Raw genomic sequence first — 6000 nt, forward strand, 5'->3', positions numbered from 1 at the left:
GATCTCTTTAAATGAGGGTGGGTTTGTTTTTTTTTTACTGTAGCTACTTAAACCCAATTTAAATGTGTGTATTTATTTATCTGTGTCAACATGGACAGAACAGTAGAATGGGGGAGGGGGTGAGTCAGTTGTTTTGCCTCCTTCATTTTGTCTAGACACTACATTAACAATCAAAGGAAATAGGATAAAGGAATAGAATCAGAGTTTAATGTGTTGCAATATATTTTAATATTTTGAGGAGAGTTTATTATAAGGATGTTTTCTTACAAACAGTGTGCAGGAGGGACTCTTTGAAACCTATGGTCCTCCTGATACTGTGAAGAGAGACTGTCAGGTTGACCTCTTCACTTCCAAAGCCCTACTTACTTCCACATAGTCCCAAGGATTCTCTCTGCAGGACTGGAGCCTAAACTAGAATGTTTGCCAATTAGGGCATGTATCATGCTGGATTCTGCAATCTTAATTTTGCATACATGCAGAATCTCACTGAAGGTAATGGAACTCTACATGGGCACAGTGATGCACCCATATGGATCAGATTCCAGATCAGGGCCTCAAAAGGCAGAGTTTTATAGCTTTTGAAATTGTTGTTTCCAAAAACATTTCCCAGAGTTCAAGTTGATTGCTTTTAGACCTAAAGCATTCAGGTCTCACAGTGCAAAAGTAAAAGACAGTGTCTTTCTTTACATAGGCAATAACAGTACTTTGGAACCAGGTTTCCAGCTTTATGATGAAGGAAAGCAAGAGAATCAACCTGCAGTGGGATCCAAACTTGGAAAGATAATAGAGTTTTAAACCAACCAAGTCAGACTGATGCATGTAAATACCTACGTAACTGCATACACAAAGAAGGCACCAGGCAGAGAGAACCACAGCTGCTAGAGAATAGGAAAGTTAAACTCAATCAGATTGTACTCATTACTCAGATCCATACAGTAGAATCCCTGTAAAGGGGGAGGATAATTAATTGGACAAGCAGCAAGTAGACTCAATGGTATCCTAAAGTCAGCAATTAGCAAGATGTGTAGAAATCCACTAGTGAAGTCATAATCCCACTAGTGAAGTCAATTACCTTGACATATGCTATATCAGTAGGTTTACACAAGGGTTTTACTGTCAGCTTTGCTGATGCAAAAAGTGTTCTGTGACGTTAGGCAAATATGGGAAAATATTCACTCAATTGTAGACAAATTTTTCTAATAAATTTGTGTAATAAATTATTCAGTGAACATTGTCTGACTAGCTCTAATGCAATTACACTTCTTCAGAAAGACAAAAACCCACTACCAAGCCAACCAGGAGCCAATTCTCTTCCAGACCTTCTGATGCCAGAGGGCCTTCTCAGGCCCTAGAATTATGATGTAGGCTTTGAATGGTCTGACCCTCAGGTTTTGGTTTACTAGAAAGAAACATTGTTTAAACCAGGTAATCCTGACATACAGAATTATTCTCACTGGATGATTGACATCTCACTTATGGTCATGTATTTTATATCACCATCTTAATGAGATCTCTTTCAAATCACATTAGAGAAACTTGTCTTCTCAGACTACTTGCTTGATTCATGGGTTATACACTTTTTAATTTTATGGAATATCATGGATGATGAAGTTTTGCTCCACTGATTTAATGTCTCTTGTACTATATTTAATATGCAAAACTATTTCTTGGTACCCACTTTAGAAGTTGGAAAGAAGCATGCGAAGTGATAAGAAGAGAAACTGATTTAACTTCAGACTTGAATGTGTTAAACTACATAAAATAAACAAGAAATTCCTCAAGTTACCTCAACTGTGGCAGCAGCCACTAAAGGGGCTGTGAGGATGGAAAAGATGCCAACAAGTGTGCTGAAGTTAAAAAAAAAAAGTTTTATAAAAAGAAAGGATTAAAGACAGCCTCCACAAAGGAGACTATATCCTGCTCCAGTAGGGGTCTGAATGTGATAACATATTATTAATTTATTTGTATTAGCATAGTGCCTAGGAGTCCCAGTCATGGACCATGGCCCCATTGTGCCAGATGCTGTACAAACAGAGTACAGAGAAAACTTACAATCTGAGTAATACAGTTTAGCTTTTCTGCTGCTAACAGCTATGATCTTCAGCTGAGTAGTACAGGCTAATTTCTTTGCCAAACACAAGGCCCAGATGGGGTGGGGAATGACAGATGTTATTTAGTACCAGCTAAAGCATAACCAAGGTTTATAGTAGCAAGCAAATATTTGTATAACTCTGTGGAGAAAGGAGGCTTTCCAAGGATCTCAGGATGTTTGGACTATATTTGTGCAACAGATGAGTTAATTCATTTAGCTATTACAGCTGCAGTAGTTTGGATAGCTCACTGGTTTGAGCACTGGCCTGCTAAACCCAGGGTTGTGAGTGCAATCCTTGAGGGGGCCACTTAGGGATCTGGGGCAAAATCAGTACCTGGTCCTGCTAGTGAAGGCAGGGGGCTGTACTCGATGACCTTGCAGGGTCCCTTCCAGTTCTTTGAAATAGGTATATCTCCATATTTATTATATATTATTACCTTCCCACAGTCACAGGCTGTGTGCTGACCTGAGTGCACTCATGGCTGTGTGCTAACCTCACCTAACCAAAATGGGCAGCAAGAGAGTACACTCATGACCACAGGGAGAAATACACATTGTATCCTCCTAGGTACTGTCTTCATTAGAAAATTAAGTCATGTTAAAACATAGCCTTGGAGAGTTGTGTTAATTAACACAACATTAAACATGATTTAGCAGCCAGTGTACACATGTGTTTAACATCATGTCAGCTGGTTCTGGTTAAGCGTATTGTTCCAGTAAGGTTCGCCCATGAACTGCAGTTGACATGATGGTTCGTGTCTACACAGACTGCTCAGTCATGGGTAACACAGCTCCTCCAGGCCATTTTCTAATATGGTCTAATTTTCTAGCAAATTCCTGAAAGGTGGAAGCAACTCTCCCAGTGCACCAGAGAACCCTAGTGGCTTTGTGCCTCATTTTTGAAATATGATGCCTCCAGGAGCTGTTGTTGGAACTGTGCAGGGCTGCACCTTCCCCAACACCAGGCTCTGTCACAAAGTGCAATCCAACCCAAAGTGAAACTGAACACTTACACAGGATAATTATTCAATTATGGCAGCACCCAGAGGGTTCAAATCAGGATTGGGGGTGTGTTGTGCTAAACTCCTAATACACAGGAAGGTATGAACCTGGCCCATGCAAAGTAAAAGTCTCGGGTTAGTCTCAAGATCATTCACTGAAAGAATAAATTAATCCCAAAATATCTAACCAAATTTGAAGCCAGACAGTGTAGTACAGTGGCTGGCAGTTGGTTAGCCAAATTAACCTCAGAAATGCAGATTATATTAAAAACCTCACAGCGGACAAAGGTTTCCCGCCCCCCACAGGGCAAAGCTTCAAAAGCTGAGTTCTTGCAAAACCAGAAGTGGTACATTTGATACTCCTCCCCCTAATTTTGGTTGGTCTATCAGTTTATCTGTGTCTGATGCACTATTTCAAATAGTCCTCTGAAAAGTGTAACATTTCCCAAGGTTTACATTGGTCCCATTTCCCCCCCGTAGAAGTTACATACAATCCCACAATAAAAATAAACTTAGCATTTGTAATACAATGGACTCCAAAGCTACTTAAACTTATGTTTTTTCAAGAATCTTGCCGGAAATTCCTGTATCTGTCACAACATGATGGAATTTCCAAGTCTGAATTAACCAACAGGCTGTAGCATACTGGAATCACTTTGGGCAGCAAAAAGATTTCTGCTAATAAACAGAGAGGGAATTTTTTGCTTAATTAACAATTCTGACCTAAATTAGCTTTTAGGCTATTGAAATGTAAAGTTTTCAAAGAGTATTTTAAAAAAACAGCACAAGTTATCATACATGCAAGGTATAATGCACAGGGATATCTGTGTGCCTGGCCCAGGACCACTAGGCAAATCTGTGAATATTATATATTCTGAATGTCATGCTGTCTGGAGTAGCTCATGACTGTGAGTGCCTACCTGAGACTGTCAGAAAACGGGGCAGACACCCAAGCTGGTGCTGTGTTCTATAATTGGTTTTTGCCAACCCAGTAACAAATGTGGAGTACTGGATCTCTATACCAATCTTACCACAGAGTCACAGACAGTTCCCCTTAGACTCTCCAGTATATCTTGTCACCCAGACAAACTGGACTTAGTGATAATGATCACTTATACCAAAAATCACATCACATTTAGGTTGCTCCCAATCCCAAGAGACTCGTCTCTTACCCCAGATCAATGGTACCTAGATCTTACACCAAAGACAATGCTGGTAGCCAGTTCTATAATAAACTAACTGAAGGCTTATTAGCTAAGAAAAAAAAATGAGAGTTATTGAGAGGTTAAAGCAGGTAAAATACACACAGTCTAAAATTCCAAATGGTAGCAGAGATGTAGTAATCTACCAGTTTCTTGAAGGTCTCTCAGGGCTACCCAGAATTACTCCGGGGATCTCCATCTTCTTGTTCAGTTATTCTGCCCTGTTAGAATCCAAACAGTCCAGAGAAGCAGGATCGTTCCTTAACTCCATACTTCCAGCTTCTCACAGAAAACAAGCTGACAGGGCCACTACACACATGGCTTTTCCTTTGATGATGGAGAGTGAGGAATGTCTTTGACCTCCAATCATCACACACAATGGCCACTTGCTTTGAAATTAGCACTTTTCTGTTAAAGTTCTTCATTTGCATTCCACAAGGCTTCTTTCTCGTTCGATGGATTATTTAGTTACAGGGGTACACACAATGTAAATGTTTGCTACTACCTGCTAAAGGGATACAGATAAGTGAAAACAGTGCAAGTAACATCCCATTAGTTTTCATGAAATGAACACTCTTTTATACACACTCTTAGACATTAACAATCACTTTGATCTATATATACACTAATACACAAGTGAATTGGGCTGGGGCTTTGGCACTAGCTGGTCTGCCAGTGTCACACTGAGTAATTCAAGCAAACAGTTCCAAAATAGAGCAAATCTCTAAAGACTGAGGGCTAGATGTGGAAACACTTCTGGCCGAGCATAGCACTCCTAGAGTAGGCCCATTGGCTGACTATACAATGGCAACATTCAGACTCACAGTTTTCCACCAGTGCAGTGACACCTATGGTAGTAAAGAAGGAGACAAGGCACACACCATTTTTATCACCCTGTTATCTGATCCCAGTCAGAGTGGGATAAAAATTCGAGCCCTATTTCTACAATAGCTTCCTTGGTAGCTAACTACAATGGTAAAACATGTGTCCAATTTTTTCTAATGTTAGACAAGACCAGTCACTTCAGCGGAACTACAGCAGCTGGCATTTCTGGGATAGGGCCCTAAAGTGTTTCCTGTGGGAGAATTTTGTTGGCTACATGTAGAACATGGAATATGTTTTGGTCCTGAATTGTCATACACCTTATACACAGACTTGCTGCACTTATTCTTATGGTGAACAATTTATTATTCACGTGGGGAATTCTGAGTGCACACAGGCGCGGTTAGCTTGAAAGCCAAGGACTCCATACGGCATTCTCTAGTGAGGCACAGCATGCATTAATTTAAGTGAATGGGAATTTTGTTTGAGTGAAGACTTCAGAATAAAGCCCATCTCCCCATAATCACAAAATAGATTGGTTGTAGTATCTTCAGCTGTAAAGGTCGGGGGGACATTAACATAGTAGACAGTGACGAGAGTTTGAAATAAATGCCTTGCAGGAGTGTTTCCACTAAGCATGTACAATGATTTCAGAGATTGTTACACATGAGACCTTGCAAAAGGAAACTCAGAATGCTGAGATCTGTCTATGAGAGAGACAAAGTGGGTGAAGTAATACATTTTACTGGATCTTTTACGGGTAGAGAGGAAAGTTTTCGAGCTGCACAGAGCATAGGCTGAGGAAGCTCATCCTCTCCGCCAACAGAAGTTGGTCCAATAATAAATATCACCTCACCCTTCTTCTCTCTCATATCCAAGAACT

The sequence above is a fragment of the Chelonoidis abingdonii genome, chromosome 5 (genome assembly GCF_003597395.2).
Source record: "Chelonoidis abingdonii isolate Lonesome George chromosome 5, CheloAbing_2.0, whole genome shotgun sequence".
Taxonomy (NCBI): Eukaryota; Metazoa; Chordata; order Testudines; family Testudinidae; genus Chelonoidis; species Chelonoidis abingdonii.